This window comes from Piliocolobus tephrosceles, chromosome 2 (genome assembly GCF_002776525.5).
Source record: "Piliocolobus tephrosceles isolate RC106 chromosome 2, ASM277652v3, whole genome shotgun sequence".
NCBI lineage: Eukaryota > Metazoa > Chordata > Mammalia > Primates > Cercopithecidae > Piliocolobus > Piliocolobus tephrosceles.
In genome coordinates, this window is record NC_045435.1 from 100,695,977 (window position 1) to 100,714,750 (window position 18,774).

The window sequence follows — 18,774 nt, forward strand, 5'->3', positions numbered from 1 at the left end:
GAAAGTAGGTGGTGTGGGATTCTTTTTTGAGCATTATCTGAATCAACATTGGGGTTGAGGAGGACTAGCCTTGTAGTGAGAAATCACCTTTTAGCCAAGCAGTATCCTGAATGCAATTCCAGAGGGAACTCTAGGGACTATTCCTAAAATGGAAACCAGGTCCAGAATGCATCTTTGCAGCCTGGCAGGCTGAAGGGATAAACAGATTCAGGTGAAAAAAAGGATTCCTTTTTACAGTATCCTACAGGATGCCTTTTTTTTTTTCCTGAAATCCTTCTGAAATCTCCTTCAACTCTTCTTTTCAACCATGGGTACAAAGACTTTAATAAGTTTAGAATCAAATGTTTCAAAATAACTCCTTTCCTACACATGTAAAACATTGAGAAAATATAGATGCACCAAGAGAAGGGAATACATATTCTCTGTTTCTCTCCTACCCAAAAATAAGCATTTTGCTATGTCTACCACATTTAAAATTGTTTTAATTTTTGGTTTTGGCATGGTTCAAAATCAAAGTGGCATTAAAAAGATATTCCTTGAGAAGTGTTGCCCCTACCCCTTCCCCCTCTATCATGCTTCCCACCCGCTCCCACCTTCTCAGGTAAACTCTGATTGTTTTTACATCCTCCTAATGTTGTCTAATGCAAACACAAGTACAAACATAAATTCTTATTTTACACCTGTCTTACTACAAAAGGTGGCATATCACATACATTATTACATTCAGCCTTTTGACTTGACAATATATTCTATTGCTTTTTATTTTATATGTTTGTGCAAACATTAGTTTTTACTGAAATGGGATCATACTTCTGTAACTTGCTTTTTTTTAACTTAAAAATTGTTTGTAGACCTCTTTGCATATTTTCAAATATTCTTCCAGAGTATCGTCTTCAAAAGCTGCAATGTCTGGAAAAAGCCCTGGAATATTGCTGTGGCTGTTTTCTGCCTCTCCCAGGATACTCTGAAATAGAAAAGAAGAATGTGCTGGCCCTTGGAGTTAAGAGGTCTGTGGATGACTTCCAGCTCAGTCAGTCAGCAGATGTGAGAATTTAGGCAAGGCCGAATTTAGGCTCTGAGCCTCAGTTCCCAGTACTATAACTTCTCACTCATAGTAATGCCAGTTTTGCCTCTAACCCAGGGCTGTAGTGAGAATTAAATGAGACAAAGGTTAGGAAACCATCATTCAACATGAGACAACAAGGTGTTAAAATATCAATCTAGCTATACCATTCCTAAACTCACACACACACGTTTGCATTTTAATAGGTAACTTTTTTTGGTTACTTTTGAGAACCAAACACTTAAGAGTAAACACTTTTTCTCAAAATTTTAGTTTTCTAAAAGCAGTTTTCTTATTACATATCTAATGCATATGCATTATAGAAAAATTAGGAAAAATAATAAACCAAAAATAGACGTCAAAATAATCCATAGTTTATTTGCAAACATCCTTTCAGATAGTTCATATATATACATATACGTGTGTGTGTATATATACTTATATGTGTGTATACATCTACATACACAATATATAATTATTGTGTATACAAACCTTATTCATATTGTACATTTTGTTTTTGTAACCTCTTACTCCCACACAACAATATATTTAAATAATCTTCCATATTCATAAATGTAATATTTATTGTTATTGGCCACATCAAATTCTGTTGTACTCATGAACATACCCCACTTTTTCTAACCAACCTGAAAGCGTAAGTTCTTTTGAGGTTTTTATTGTTGTATGTAATGTTATGCTGCACGTCTTTATAGTCAAATATTCGCATACATTGAAGAAGTCAACTTAGAATGCGTGTTGCATGTTTTCTTTTATTCACTCAACAAATGCTGGGGAAGACCTACTATTCTGTCTGGCTGCTAGAGTTATGAAGATGAATCTGGCACAGGAACTGTTAATCTAGGAAAGAATACTAAATCGTTATTACATTTTGGGTTCACTGACCTCTCTAGGGTTCCTGATGTGCCTGGCAGGACTTTTCACAAGCTTAGGGTGAAACTTTCCCAACTTGAAGTGACCCTTTTTCTGCCTGGCAAACTTCTACTCATTTGTCAAGACCCAATCCAAATATCCCCTGCTCTATGGGGTTTTCCCTGATACCCCAAAAGAGAATAAGACTCTCCTAGAGAATTATATGGCTCCAGAGTACCGGTTACATTCCATTTGTAATTATCCGTATACCTTCCTATCTTACCTCTTCCTCTGCACTTTAAGTTTCTAGGAGTTGGTTCCTAGCTTCCTAGTTTCCTGTCTCGCTTATTATCTCCAGCCGTGCCCAGGGAGATGCCTAACACATAGCAGATGTTCTCGCTGAACACTTATTGAGTGAATCACCAGTACCACATGGTTAGTAAAATAATAAATACAACAACTGAAGTTACATTATTGGCAAAGAAGGGCTGTTAACAAAGGCTGGTGGTCAGTAACCAGCTTAAGCGATGACTCAGCTGTCCTGGCCCATGGGCTGGGCCAGCTTTTTCTCCATGTCCCGATTTTGTCACTCTCTCTCTTGACCATGACTGTTGAAAGCCTAGACTTCATTCCTTGGTGCAGTGGCTCACTTTAGGCAGCCAAGGGGCAGCAGAGGCTCAGCAGGGAAATATCTACCGCCTAAAACTTTTACACAGTTATAAAAGTTACACAGTTTATACAGTTACACAGTTATAACTGCATAAAAGTTTTAGGCCTCTTGCAACAAACATCCAAGTCATAAGTACAAAGGAAAGGTCTCATTTATTTATTTATTTATTTATTTATTTATTTATTATTTTTGTGTATGTATGTGACAGAGTCGCTCTCTCGCCCAGGCTGCAGTGCAGTGGCGCGATCTCGGCCCACCACAACCTCCGCCTCCCGAGTTCAAGCGATTCTGCTGCCTCAGCCTCCCGAGTAGCTGGGATTACAGGTGCCCGCCACAACGCCCGACTAATTTTTTGTATTTTTAGTAGAGATGGGGTTTCACTGTATTGGCCAGGCTGGTCTCGAACTCCTGACCTGAAGTAATCCACCTGCCTTGACCTCCCAAAGTGCTGGGATTACAGGCATGAGCCACCGAGCCCGGCCGAAAAGGTCTCTTTTAAAGGAAAATCTGTATGGCTGGGTGCGGTGTCTCATGCCTGTAATCTCAGAACTTTGAGAGGCCGAAGCAAGCAGATGAGGCCTGCGGTCAGGAGTTTGAGACCAGCCTGGCCAACACGGTGAAACACCGTCTCTCCTAAAAATACAAAAAATTAGCCAGGCATGGTGGCAGGCAACTGTAATCCCAGCTACTTAAGAGGCTGAGGCAGGAGAATAGCTTGAACCCGGGAGATGGAGGTTGCGGTGAGCAGAGATTGCACCACTGCACTCCAGCACCTTCTTGCACTCCAGAGCAACAAGAGCGAGACTCTGTCTCAAAAATAAATAAATGAAAATATATATAAAATCATGAATACCAAATTTGGTATGAAAATGTTTGTTTCAGCCGGGTTCAGTGGCTCACGTCTGTAATCCCAACGCTTTGGGAGGCCAAGGCAGGCAGATCATGAGGTCAGGAGTTCAAGACCAAACTGGCCAGCATGGTGAAATCCAATATCTACCAAAAATACAGAAATTAGCTGGGCATGGTAACACATGCCTGTAATCCTAGCTGCTCAAGAGGCTGAGGCAGGAGAATCGCTTGAACCAGGAGGCGGAGGTTGCAGTGAGCTGAGATCATGCCACTGCACTCCATCTTGGGCAACAGAGAGAGACTCCGTCTCAAAAAAAAAAAAAGTTTACTTCAACCAAGAAAATAAATCAAAACAACTTACAAATCTTTAAAGCTGGCCCATATCGCAAGACCCTAACTATCTGACACACCATTCTAATATTTTTTTTAATTTTTCAGCTATTCTGAGGGAAAAAATACAACATTAGCCTGTAATTAAGGAATACAAAAGAACAATACAAGCAAATGGCTACAATCTGGGGCAGGAAATAAACACAAGACTGTAGCATCTTGCAGTGCCAGAAAGTAAGGAAATGCGAAAAAATAAATAAATGTTAAAAAATTGGTGGTCATATTTCAAAGGAACAAGAACTAAGTGAAAGAACTCCCAATGGCCAAAGCTGGAACAACTTAAGCAACAAAATTAACAAGTACAGGAATATCTCATTGTATTGTGCCTCACTTTATTTTTTTTAACTTTTAAGTTCAGGGGTACATGTGCCGGATGTGCAGGTTTGTTATATAGGTAAATGTGTGTCACAGGGGTTTGTAGTACCTATTAATTTCATCATTCAGGTATTAAGCCTAATACCCATTAGTTATTTTTCCTGATCCTCTCCCTCCTCCCACCTTTCGCCCTCCAGTGGGCCCAATGTGTGTTGTTCCCCTTTATGTGTCCATGCGTTTTATCATTTAGCTCCCACTTGGAAATAAGAATATGCACTATTTGCTTTTCTGTTCCTGCGTTAGTTTGTTAAGGATAATGGCCTCCAGATCCATCCATGTGCTCACAAAGGACATGATCTCATTCTTTTTATGGCTGCATAGTATTCCATGGTGTATATGTACCACATTTTCTCTATCCAGTCTATCACTGATAGGCATTTTGATTGATTCTGCGTCTTTGCTATTGTGAATAGTGCTGCAATGAAAATATTTGTGCATGTGTCTTTATGGTAGAACGATTTCTATTCCTTTGAGTATTTACCCAGTAATGAAATTGCTGGGTGGAATGTATTTCTGTCTCTAGTCTTTGAGGAATTGCTACACTGTCTTCCACAATGGTTTAATTTACACTCCTACCAAAGTGTAAAAGTGTTTCTTTTTCTCCACAACCTCACCAGCATCTATTTTTTTCTTTTTCTTTTTCTTTTTTTCTTTTTTACTTTTTAATAATAGCCATTCTGGCTGGTGTGAGATGGTGTCTCACTGTGGTTTTAATTTGCATTTCTCTAATGATCAGTGATGTTGAGTTTTTTCTCAGATGTTTGTTGTGCACACATATGTCTTCTTCTGAGAAGTGTTTGTTCATGTTCTCTGCCCACTTTTTAATAGGGTTGTTTGTGTTTTTTTCTTATAAATTTGTTTAAGTTCCTTATAGATGGTGGATTTTAGACCTTTGTCAGATGCATAATTTGCAAACATTTTCCTCCATTCTGTAGGTTGTCTGTTTACTCTGTCGCTAATTTCTTACAGAAATTAGCAGAACCTCTTTAGTTTAACTAGATCCCATTTGTCGATTTTTGCTTTTGTTGCAGTTGCTTTTGGCACCTTTCTCATGAAATCTTTGCCCATGCCTGGCTCCTAATGGTATGGTGTTGCCTAGGTTTCTTCTAGGGTTTTATAGTTTGGAGTTTTACATTTAAGTCTTTAAATCATCTTGAATTGATTTTTGTATATGGTGTAAGGAATGGATCCAGTTTCAATGTGATGCATATGGGTAGTTAGTTATCCCATGTGCTTCACTTTCTGGTGCTTCACATACATTGTGTATGTATGTGTGTGTTTTGTTTTGTTTTTTACAGATTGAAGAGTTGCGACAAACCTGCATCAAACAAGTCTATTGGTGCCATTTTTCTAAGAGCAAGTGCTCACTTTTGTGTCTCTGTGTTGCATTTTGGTGATTCTTACAGTATTTTAATACTCAGTTCCTTTTCATTATTTTTATATCTATTGCAGTGTTCTGTGATCAGTGATTTTCTTTTTCTAAAGATGGAGTCTCACTCTGTCGCCCAGGCTGGAGTGCAATGGTGCAATCTCGGATTCACTGCAACATCTGCCTCCTGGGTTTAAGTGATTCTCCTGCCTCAGCCTCCCCAGTAGCTGAGACTACAGGCACCCACCACCATGCCCAGCTATTTTTGTATTTTTAGTAGAGACAGGGTTTCACCATGTTGATCAGGCTGGTCTCGAATTCCTGACCTCAAGTGATCCACCCGCCTCAGCCTCCCAAAGTGCCAGGAATACAGGTGTGAGCCACCGTGCCTGGCCATGTGATCAGTGATTTTTGATGCTACTATTGTAATTGTTTCGGGGCATCACAAACTGTGCCCATATGGCAAACCTAATCGATAAATATGTGCGTTCTTACTGCTCCACCAGCTTGTTGTTCCCTGTCTTTCAATTTCTCTCTCTCTGTCTCTCTCTCTCTCCCCTCCCTATTCCCGAGACACGACAATATTGAAATTAAGCCAATTAAAAACCCTACAATGGCCTCTGAGTGTTGAAGAGAAAGAAAGAGTCACACATCTCTCACTTTAAATCAAAAGCTAGAAATGAGTAAACTTAGTGAGGAAGGCATATTGAAAGGCAAGATAGGCCAAAAGCCAGATCTCTTGCACCAAACAGTTAGCCAAGTCATAAATGCAAAGAAAAGTTCTTGAAGAAAATTAAAAGTGCTACTCCAGAGAACACATGAATGATAAGAAAGCAAAACAGCCTTTTTGCTGATATGGACAAAGTTTGAATGGTCTGGTTAGAAGATCAAAACCAGTCACAACATTCCCTTAAGCCAAAGTCTAATCCAGAGCAATTGGATTAACTCTTTTCAGTTCTATGAAGGCTAAGAGAGGTGAGGAAGCTGCAAAAGAAAATTTGGACGCTGGCAGAGGTTGGTTCATGAGGTTTAAGGAAAGATGCCGTCTCTATAATATACAAGCGCAAGGTGAAGCAGCAAGTGTTGATGGAGAAGCTGCTTATCCAGAAGATGCGGAAGATCGAGCTAAGATTGTTGGTGAAGGTGGCTACACTAACCAACAGATTTTCTTTCTTGTTTTTTTTTTGAAATGGAGTCTCTCTCTGTTGCCCAGGCTGGCGATCTCTGCTCACTACAACCTCCCCATCCTGGGCTCAAGAGATTCTCCTGCCTTAGCCTCCCAAGTAGCTGGGACTACAGGTGCCTGCCACCATGCTCGGCTAATTTTTGTATTTTTAGTAGAGAAGGGGGTTTCACCATGTTGGCCAGGCTGGTCTCCAACTCCTGACTTCAGGTGATTTGCCTGCCTCGGCCTCCCAAGCCTCCTGTTTGAAGAAGATGCCATCTTTTCTTTTCTTTTTTTTTCTTTCTTTGTTTTCTTTTCCTTTTTTTTTTTTTTTTTTTTTTTTTTTGACAGAGTCTTGCTCTGTCACCTAAGCTGTAGTGCAGTGGTGCAATTTTGGCTCTCTGCAACTTCCACCTCCCAGGCTCAAGTGATGCTCCCACCTAGTAGCTCCCTAGTAGCTGGGACTACTGGCACAAGCAATCCTGTCACCTAAGAGCCTCCCTAGTAGCAGAGACTCCTGGTGCAAGCCATCATCTGGCTAATTTTTATTTTTTTTTAGAGATGAAGTTTCACTATGTTGCTCAGGCTGGTCTCTGACTTCTGGGCTCAGGCAGTCCTCCTGCCTCAGACTCCCCAAGTGTTGGGATTACAGGCATGAGCCACCAAGCCTGGCCTAGAACTTTAACAACTAGAGAGAAGTCAATGACTGGCTTAAAAGCTTCAAAGCTTCAAAGGATAGACATACTCTCTTGTTAGGGGCTAATGCAGCTGGTGACTTTAAATTGAAGCCAATACTCATTTGCAATTCCAGAAATCCTAGAGCCCTTTAGAATGATGCTAAATCCACTCTGCCTGTGCTCTAGAAATGGAACAACAAAGACTGGATGACAGCACATCTGTTTACAGCATGGTTTATGGAATATTTTAAGCCCACTGTTGAGACCTACTGCTCATTAAAAAAAAGATTTCTTTTCAAAATATTACTGCTCATTGACAATGCACCTGGTAACCCAAGAGCTCTGATGGAGATGTACAAGGAGGTTAATGTTGTATCCATGCCTGCTAACACAATATCCATTCTGCATCCATGGATCAAACAGTAATTTCGACTTTCAAGTCTTATTATTAAAAAAAATAAATCTTGTGAAGGCTATAGCTGTCATAGATAGTGATTCCTCTGATGGAACTGGGCAAAGTAAATTGAAAACCTCCTGGAAAGGATTCACCATTTTAGATGCCATTAATAACATTCATGATTCATGGAAGGATCTCAAAATATCTACATTAACAGGCATTTGGAAGAGGTTGAATCCAACCCTCATGGATGACTTTGAGGAGTTCAAGACTTCAGTGGAGAAAGTAATCTACAGTTACTGGTAGAAACAGCAAGAGAACTAGAATTAGAAGTGGAGCCTGAAGATGTGACTGAATTGCTGCAATCTCATGATCAAACTTGAACAGATGAGGAGTTGCTTCTTATGGATGAGCAAAGAAAGTGGTTTCTTGGGATGGAAACTACTCCCAGTGAAGATGTTATGAACATCATTGAAATAACAACAAAGGCCTTAGAATATTACATAAACGTAATTGGTGAAGCAGCAGCAGGGTTTGAGAGCATTTGCCCCCAGTTTTGAAGGCATTTAACATTTTACTCTGGGTAAAATGTTATCAAACAGCATTGGATGCTATTGAGAAATCTTCCATGGAAGGAAGAGTCAATCGATGCAGCAAACTTCACTTCTGTCTTATTTTAAGAAATTGTCGACAGTCGAGGAGGGTGGAGCAAGATGGCCAAATAGGAACACCTCCAGTCTCCAGCTCCCAGCGCAAGCAACACTGGAGACGGGTGATTTCTGCATTTTCAACTGAGGTACTGGGTTCATCTCACTAGGGAGTGCCAGACAATTGGTGCTGGTCAGCTGCTGCAGCACGACCAGCGAGAGCTGAAGCAGGGCAAGGCATCACCTCACCTGGGAAGTGCAAGGGGGAAGGGAATCCCTTTTCCTAGCCAGGGGAACTGAGACACACAACACCTGAAAAATTGGGTAACTCCCACCCCAATACTGTGCTTTACCAAGGGTCTTAGCAAACAGCACACCAGGAGATTATATCCCACACCTGGCCGGGAGGGTCCCACACCCACGGAGCCTCCCTCATTGCTAGCACAGCAGTCTGCTATCTAATGGCAAGGCAGCAGTGAGGCTGGGGGAGGGGTGCCCACCATTGGTGAGGCTTAAGTAGGTAAGCAAAGCCACTGGGAAGCTCAAACTGAGTGGAGCCCACAGCAGCTCAAGAAGGCCTGCCTGTCTCTGTAGACTCCACCTCTGGGGACAGGGCACAGCTAAATAATAATTTTTTAAAAAGCAGCAGAAACCTCTGCAGATGCAAACGACCCTGTCTGACAGCTTTGAAGACAGCAGTGGATCTCCCAACACGGAGGTTGAGATCTGAGAATGGACAAACTGCCTGCTCAAGTGGGTCCCTGACCCCTGAGTAGCCTAACTGGGAGACATCCCCCACTAGGGGCAGTCTGACACCCCACACCTCACACGGTGGGGTACACCCCTGAGATGAAGCTTCCAAAGCAAGAATCAGACAGGTACACTCACTGTTCAGCAATATTTTATCCTTGGCAGCCTCTGCTGCTGATACCCAGGCAAACAGGGTCTGGAGTGGACGTCAAGCAATCTCCAACAGACCTGCAGCTGAGGGTCCTGACTGTTAGAAGGAAAACTAACAAACAGGAAGGACACCCACACCAAAACCCTATCAGTACGTCACCATCATCAAAGACCAAAGGCAGATAAAACAACTAAGATGGGGAAAAAGCAGGGCAGAAAAGCTGGAAATTCAAAAAATAAGAGCACATCTCCCCCTCCAAAGGAACACAGCTCATCGCCAGCAATGGATCTAAGCTGTATGGAGAATTACTTTGACGAGTTGAGAGAAGAAGGCTTCAGTCCATCAAACTTCACAGAGCTAAAGAAGGAATTACATACCCAGCGCAAAGAAACTAAAAATCTTGAAAAAAGAATGGAAGAATGGATAACTAGAATAATCAATGCAGAGAAGGCCATAAATGAACTGATAGAGATAAAAACCATGACACGAGAAATAAGTGATAAATGCACAAGCTTCAGTAACCATCTTGATCAACTGGAAGAAAGAGTATCAGCGATTGAGGATCAAATGAATGAAATGAAGTGAGAAGAGAAGTCTAAAGAAAAAAGAGGAAAAAGAAATGAACAAAGCCTTCAAGAAGTATGGGATTATGTGAAAAGACCAAATCTACGTCTGATTGGGGTGCCTGAAAGTGAGGGGGAAAATGGAACCAAGTTGGAAAACACTCTTCAGGATATCATCCAGGGGAACTTCCCCAACCTAGTAAGGCTGGCCAACTTTCAAATTCAGGAAATACAGAGAACGCCACAAAGATACTCCTCGAGAAGAGCAACTCCAAGACACATAATTGTCAGATTCACCAAAGTTGAAATGAAGGAAACACTGTTAAGGGCAGCCAGAGAGAAAGGTCAAGTTACCCACAAAGGGAAACCCATCAGACTAACAGCAGATCTCTCGGCAGAAACTCTACAAGCCAGAAGAGAGTGGGGGCCAATATTCAACATTCTTAAAGAAAAGAATTTTAAACCCAGAATTTCATATCCAGCCAAACTAAGTTTCATAAGTGAAGGAGAAATAAAATCCTTCACAGAGAAGCAAATACTTAGAGATTTTGTCACCACCAGGCCTGCCTTACAAGAGACCTTGAAGGAAGCACTAAATATGGAAAGGAACAACTGGTACCAGCCATTGCAAAAACATGCCAAAATCTAAAGACCATCGATGCTAGGAAGAAACTGCATCAACTAACAAGCAAAATAACCAGTTAATATCATAATGACAGGATCAAGTTCACACATAACAATATTAATCTTAAATGTAAATGGACTAAATGGTCCAATTAAAAGACACAGACTGGCAAACTGGATAAAGAGTCAAGACCCATCAGTTTGCTGTATTCAGGAGACCCATCTCACATGCAGAGACACACATAGGCTCAAAATAAAGGGATGGAGGAAGATCTACCAAGCAAATGGAGAACAAAAAAAAAAGCAGGGGTTGCATTCCTAGTCTCTGATAAAACAGACTTTAAACCATCAAAGATCAAAAGAGACAAAGAAGGCCATTACATAATGGTAAAGGGATCAATTCAACAGGAAGAACTAAGTATCCTAAACATATATGTGCCCAATACAGGAGCACCCAGATTCATAAAGCAAGTCCTTAGAGACTTACAAAGAGACTTAGACTCCCATACAATAATAATGGGAGACTTCAACACCCCACTGTCAACATTAGACAGATCAACAAGACAGAAACATAACAAGGATATCCAGGAATTGAACTCATATCTGCACCAAGAAGACCTAATAGACATCTACAGAACTCTCCACCCCAAATCAACAGAACATACATTCTTCTCAGCACCACATCACACTTATTCCAAAATTGACCACATAATTGGAAGTAAAGTACTCCTCAGCAAATGTATAAGAACAGAAATTATAACAAACTGTTTCTCAGACCACAGTGCAATCAAACTAGAACTCAGGACTAAGAAACTCAATCAAAACTGCTCAACTACATGGAAACTGAACAACCTGCTCCTGAATGACTACTGTGTACATAATGAAATGAAGGCAGAAATAAAGATGTTCTTTGAAACCAATGAGAGCAAAGATACAGCATACCAGAATCTCTGGGACACATTTAAAGCAGTGTGTAGAGGAAAATTTATAGCACTAAATGCCCACAAGAGAAAGCAGAAAAGATCTAAAATTGACACTCTAACATCACAATTAAAAGAACTGGAGAAGCAAGAGCAAACACATTCAAAACCTGGCAAAAGGCAAGAAATAACTAAGATCAGAGCAGAACTGAAGGAGATAGAGACACAAAAAACCCTCCAAAAAATCAATGAATCCAGGAGCTGGTTTTTTGAAAAGATCAACAAAATTGATAGACCGCTAGCAAGACTAATAAAGAAGAAAAGAGAGAAGAAGCAAATAGACACAATAAAAAATGATAAAGGGGATATCACCACCGACCCCACAGAAACACAAACTACCATCAGAGAATACTATAAACACCTCTACGCAAATCAACTAGAAAATCTAGAAGAAATGGATAATTTCCAGGACACTTACGCTCTCCCAAGACTAAACCAGGAAGAAGTTGAATCCCTGAATAGACCAATAACAGGCTCTGAAATTGAGGCAATAATTAATAGCCTACCAACCAAAAAAAGTCCAGGACCAGACGGATTCACAGCTGAATTCCACCAGAGGTACAAGGAGGAGCTGGTACCATTCCTTCTGAAACTCTTCCAATAAACAGAAAAAGAGGAAATCCTCCCTAACTCATTTTATGAGGCCAACATCATCCTGATACCAAAGCCTGGCAGACACACAACAAAAAAAGAGAATTTTAGACCAATATCCCTGATGAATATCGATGCAAAAATTCTCAATAAAATACTGGCAAACCGAATCCAGCAGTACATCAAAAAGCTTATCCACCATGATCAAGTGGGCTTCATCCCTGGGATGCAAGGCTGGTTCAACATATGCAAATCAATAAACGTAATCCAGCATATAAACAGAACCAAAGACAAAAACCACATGATTATCTCAATAGATGCAGAAAAGGCCTTTGACAAAATTCAACAGCCCTTCATGCTAAAAACTCTCAATAAATTCGGTATTGATGGAACGTATCTCAAAATAATCAGAGCTATTGATGACAAACCCACAGCCAATATCATACTGAATGAGCAAAAACTGGAAGCATTTCCTTTGAAAACTGGCACAAGACAGGGATGCCCTCTCTCACCACTCCTATTCAACATAGTGTTGGAAGTTCTGGCTAGGGCAATCAGATGAGAGAAAGAAATCAAGGGTATTCAGTTAGGAAAAGAAGAAGTCAAATTGTCCCTGTTTGCAGATGACATGATTGTATATTTAGAAAACCCCATCATCTCAGCCCAAAATCTCCTTAAGCTGATAAGCAACTTCAGCAAAGTCTCAGGATACAAAATTAATATGCAAAAATCACAAGCATTCTTATACACCAGTAATAGACAAACAGAGAGTCAAATCATGAATGAACTTCCATTCACAATTGCTTCAAAGAGAATCAAATACCTAGGAATCCAACTTACAAGGGATGTAAAGGACCTCTTCAAGGAGAACTACAAACCACTGCTCAACAAAATAAAAGAGGACACAAACAAATTGAAGAACGCACCGTGCTCATGGACTGGAAGAATCAATATCATGAAAATGGCCATACTGCCCAAGGTAATTTACAGATTCAGTGCCATCCCCATCAAGCTACCAGTGACTTTCTTCACAGAATTGGAAAAAAACTGCTTTAAAGTTCATATGGAACCAAAAAAGAGCCCGCATTGCCAAGACAATCCTAAGTCAAAAGAACAAAGCTAGAGGCATCACGCTACCTGACTTCAAACTATACTACAAGGCTACAGTAACCAAAACAGCATGGTACTGGTACCAAAACAGAGATATAGACCAATGGAACAGAACAGAGTCCTCAGAAATAATACCACACATCTACAGCCATCTGGTCTTTGACAAACCTGAGAAAAACAAGAAATGGGGAAAGGATTCCCTATTTAATAAATGGTGCTGGGAAAATTGGCTAGCCATAAGTAGAAAGCTGAAACTGGATCCTTTCCTTACTCCTTATACGAAAATTAATTCAAGATGGATTAGAGACTTAAATGTTAGACCTAATACCATAAAAACCCTAGAAGAAAACCTAGGTAATACTATTCAAGACATAGGCATGGGAAAGGACTTCATGTCTAAAACACCAAAAGCAATGGCAACAAAAGCCAAAATTGACAAATGGGATCTAATTAAACTAAAGAGCTTCTGCACAGCAAAAGAAACTACCATCAGAGTGAACAGGCAACCTACAGAATGGGAGAAAATTTTTGCAAACTACTCATCTGACAAAGGGCTAATATCTAGAACCTACAAAGAACTCAAACAAATTTACAAGAAAAATACAAACAACCCCATCAAAAAGTGGGCAAAGGATACGAACAGACATTTCTCAAAAGAAGACACGCATACAGCCAACAGACACATGAAAAAATGCTCATCATCACTGGCCATCAGAGAAATGCAAATCAAAACCACAATGAGATACCATCTCACACCAGTTAGAATGGCAATCATTCAAAAGTCAGGAAACAACAGGTACTGGAGAGGATGTGAAGAAATAGGAACACTTTTACACTGTTGGTGGGATTGTAAACTAGTTCAACCATTAATGAAAACAGTATGGCGATTCCTCAAGGATCTGGATCTAGATGTACCATATGACCCAGCCATCCCATTACTGGGTATATACCCAAAGGATTATAAATCATGCTGCTATAAAGACACAGGCACAAGTATGTTCATTGCGGCACTATTCACAATAGCAAAGACTCGGAATCAGCCCAAATGTCCATCAGTGACAGACTGGATTAAGAAAATGTGGCACATATACACCATGCAATACTATACAGCCATAAAAAAGGATGAGTTCTTGTCCTTTGTAGGGACATGGATGCAGCTGGAAACCATCATTCTCAGCAAACTATTGCAAGAACAGAAAACCAAACACTGCATGTTCTCACTCATAGGTGGGAACTGAACAATGAGAACACTTGGACTTGAGAAGGGGAACATCACACACCGGTGCCTATTATGGGGAGTGGGGAGGGGGGAGGGATTGCATTGGGAGTTATACCTGATGTAAATGATGAGTTGATGGGTGCTGATGAGTTGATGGGTGCAGCACACTAACATGGCACAAGTATACATATGTAACAAACCTGCACATTATGCACATGTACCCTAGAAATTAAAATATAATAATAAAAAAAAAAGAAAAGAAATTGTCGGCCAGGAGTGGTGGTTCATGCCTGTAATCCCAGCACTTTGAGAGGCTGAAGTGGGTGGATTTCTTAATTCCAGGAGTTCAAGACCAGCCTGGGCAACATTATGAAACCCCATCTCTATTAAAAATACAAAAAATTAGCCAGACATGGTGGCGCATGCCTGGAGTCTCAGTTACTCGGGAGGCGGAAGTGGGAGGATCATCTGAGCCCAGAAGGTTGAAGCTGCAGTGACCCAAGATCGCCACAGCTTCCTCAACCTGCAGCAACCACCACCTTTGACTAATCACAGTCGTCAATATCAAGGTAAGACCCTCCACCGGCACAAATATTATGACTTACTGAAGACTTGGGTGATCACTGACATTTTTAGCAACAAAGTAATTTTAATTAAAGTATGTGCATTTTTTAGACCTAATGGTATTGCACACCTATTAGACTATAAACATGTATAGTGTAAACATAACTTTATACACTCCAGGAAACCAAAAAAAATTATGTGACTTGCTTTATTGTGATATTTATTTTATTGCAGTGGTCTGGAACTGAATTCACAATATCTTTGAGGTATTCCTGTACTGGATTGCAAACCAAAATATAAAATAAATATCCAGAGTTCACACTGACATAAATAATGGAAGGAATGAAGGAAGGGAGAAAGGAAGGAAGAAAGAAGGAAGGAAGGAAGGAAGGAAGGAAGGAAGGAAGGAAGGAAGGAAGGAGGAAAGAAGGAAGGAAGGAAGGAAGGAAGAAGGAAGGAAGGAAGAAGGAAGGAAGGAAGGAAGGAAGGAAGGAAGGAAGGAAGGAAGGATCTTCCATGGAGAAGAATTTCAAATAATGTACACAGATGCTGCCCACTCGAGGAGGGTTATGTAACTCCCGACTCCTTAAGTGTGGGCTGTGCACAGTAACTTCATTCTAAAGGGCACAGTTAGGTCAAGGGGAGATGGGAAAAGTAGCTTTACCATGGAGAAACCTGACAAACGTTACCTCAGCCAGCAGATCAAGGTCAACATTAACGGTGACAAACTATATTAATAGATTGACATGATGCTGAGAAAATGGCACTTTACCTCTGCAGACTTCCTCTCAAAAATCCACAAACCCAGTTAAACCATGAGAAAAGCAAATTCCAATACAGGGACATTCTTCAAAACTTGACCAGTACTCCTCAAAACTGGTCGTCATAAAAAAAATGAAAGTCTGAGAGATTACCATAATTAAGAAGAGCTTAAGGATAAATGTCAACTACAAATATAATGTGATATTTTGGATGAGAGCCTGAGACAGAAAAAGAACATTGGGCAAAAAGTAAGGAAATCTGAACAGAGTATGAACTTTAGTTAATGATCATGTATCCATCTTGGTTCTTTAACTGTAACAAATGTACCTTACTAATATAAGGTGGTAGTAGTAGGGAAAAACTGGGTGCAGGGTATATGGAAACTCTGTACTGTCATCTCAACTATTCTGCAAATCTGAAACCATGCTAGAAAATAAAGGCTATTATGAAAAATGGCTGTAACATATTGAACTCTATAATTGTATAATGAAATTAATCTTAAGCTACATAACTTTACTCATGAATGATCATGTGTTGAAATTTTATCACAGGAATTCTTGTTCTTCAGGCCATTCTGCTGCATCAGGAGACATGGCCCCTGTTCTCTTGTGTAGAACCACCACACTCTATCAGTAGTGAGGGGTTTCCTTATCTTACCTGGACGCTTTCTTGAAAATTAGCAGATAAAACTGAGGTGCTCCTGTAAAAGTAGGAATGGGGGCCTAGAGACCAGAAAATTGGCCCTCTTCTCCCCAGCCCTGCATGAGAGTCAGGAACTCCCCAGGGCTTTGAGGAGTGAGTCTGATCATTCATTCAACAAATATTTGCATTGCTAGGGGAAACAGTGGTGAACAAGGAGACATCCCTGCTTTCTATAAGAGGTGGTCTGCAAAATCCTAGACTGAGGAAATTGTTCTTAATCATGGTGGAACTTTAGGATCACCAGGGGAGCTTTAAAAACATACCAACGCCTGGGCCTCTCCCCAGGCCAATTACATGAAAATCTCTAAGGGTGGAACCCAGAAATCTGTATGTGTTAAAAGCTCCCCCAGGAGATTCCAGAATGTAGCCAGGACTGAGACACATTGACAAAATGATCTAAGAACAGCTGACTCTAAAACGGGTGTTCTGGGATCTTTGTCATCATGCAACAAGAGGAGAAAAGGGCTGAGGACCAGACCGTGGGGCGTGTCCCCTCCCCCCTGCCCAGGGAGTCTGGAGAGAAAGGAGCCATGGTTGCAGAGGTTCCTCAGCTGAAGGCAAGGCTGGTGCTGGCAGAAGTGGGGGCGAGGGGAGTGTGCTGAGGAGCAGTGCGTAGCAACCCACACACTTGCTCGTTTTAGAACAAATCAGCGTTTCTCAGACATATGTACTGAAGAAGCCTCCTCCTGGAATTTTCCAGAGGACTACAGAACTGAAGACAACTTCCAGCATAAAAAGCATCAAGCCTAGATTCTGCCTATCTTGATACAAAGAATCTCAAGACTGGAAGGTCTGTAAGGGGTCACCAACCTCTCTCTCTTTCTCTCTCTCTATCTCTCTCTCTCACACACACACACACACAGAGACAAGGTCACACAAATGCACACGTTGTGAGCTGTGTATTTAGAGCAAGTTTTCATGGTGCATCTGAACATACCATGTGGATATTTGATCTGCTTTTGGCATTTTTACAGTCACAAACAAGAACAGAGCTAAGGAGAAACCTGGAAAACATGGGGTGAGGAATAAAGAAAGGGAAGATCAGACGACCAGTGGCCTGCAGCTGAACAACTACCCCTCTTCTTACACCCTTGTGAGGACGGTATGACTCTCTCTACTTTACAGAGGAGGAAACTGTACCTGAAACAGGGTCATTTAGTTAGCATAGGAGAGAGCAGGATCTACTCATCTTCACAACAATTTCATCCCTGTTTCCAGATGAGGAAACTGAGGCAGGAAGATGGTGGAAGTAAAGCTGGGCTTTGATGTTGAGAGTAGGTCAATACTTTCTCCTGGGTATCACAGATGCTATCGATCTGGGAAGCACCATCTGGTTGCCGCACCCCCGCCATGCACACGCCACAAGGAAAGGCGCAGGAGAATTCTCTGCACTAGCTTTACAGCTTTTCTAGAAATATAAAATTATTCCAAAACTTAAAGTTTATTTTAAAATAGCACATATTCAAGATTATTGCTCTCAAAACTCTTTCATATACTATAGATAAACAAGATAAAAATTTGTCAAATATTGGTTTATTTATCTTTATGCATTTTTCAATATCAATTTCGGTATGTGCTTTATAATATACATATCAATATAATAGCACATATACAAGTTGTATTCATCTCTTAAGGCTGCAAAACAAAGCACCACAAACTGCATGGCTTGAAACAACAGAAATTTATTGTCTCACAGTTTGAAGTCCGAAGTCAAGGTGTCACAGGGCCATGCTCTCTTTGAAGGCTCTAGGGAGGATCTGTTTCATGCTTTTCTCCTGGCTCCTGGTGTTGCCAGCAATTCTTGGTGTTCCTTGGCTTGTAAACACATCACTCCAGTCTCTGCTTTGTTGTCACATAGCCTTCTCCCTGGGTAGGGTATCTCTCTCTGTTTGCCTTCTCCTCTTCTTCTTTTTTTTTTTTTTTTTTTGAGACGGAGTCTCACTCTGTTGCCCAAGCTGTAGTGCAATGGCCCGATCTTGGCCCACTGCAACCTCTGCCTCCCAGGGTCAAGCAATTCTCCTGCCTCAGCCTCCTGAGTAGCTGGAATTACAGGCATATTTCACCACGCCTGGCTAATTTTTTTGTATTTTTACTAGAGATGTGGTTTCACCATGTTGGCCAGGCTGGTCTCAAACTCCTGACCTCAGATGATCCACCCACCTCATCCTCCCAAAGTGTTGGGATTACAGGGATGAGCCACTGCACCTGGTCATTCTCCTCTTCTTATAAGAATGCTGGTCATATTGGATTAAGGCCAACACTACTCCAATATGACCTCATCTTAAC

At 40.9% G+C, this 18,774-nt stretch overlaps 1 protein-coding gene across 1 annotated transcript in view; it reads right to left on the reverse strand.

The window, feature by feature from the left end:
* Positions 1 to 883: 883 nt before the first annotated feature.
* Positions 884 to 18,774, reverse strand: part of LOC111523227 (nmrA-like family domain-containing protein 1) — a 67,337-nt gene continuing 49,446 nt past the window's right edge. Inside the window, exon 6 of the mRNA XM_023187677.1 lies at positions 884 to 964. The gene's annotated coding sequence lies outside the window, so the exon portion shown is untranslated. The remainder of the gene's footprint in view (positions 965 to 18,774) is intronic.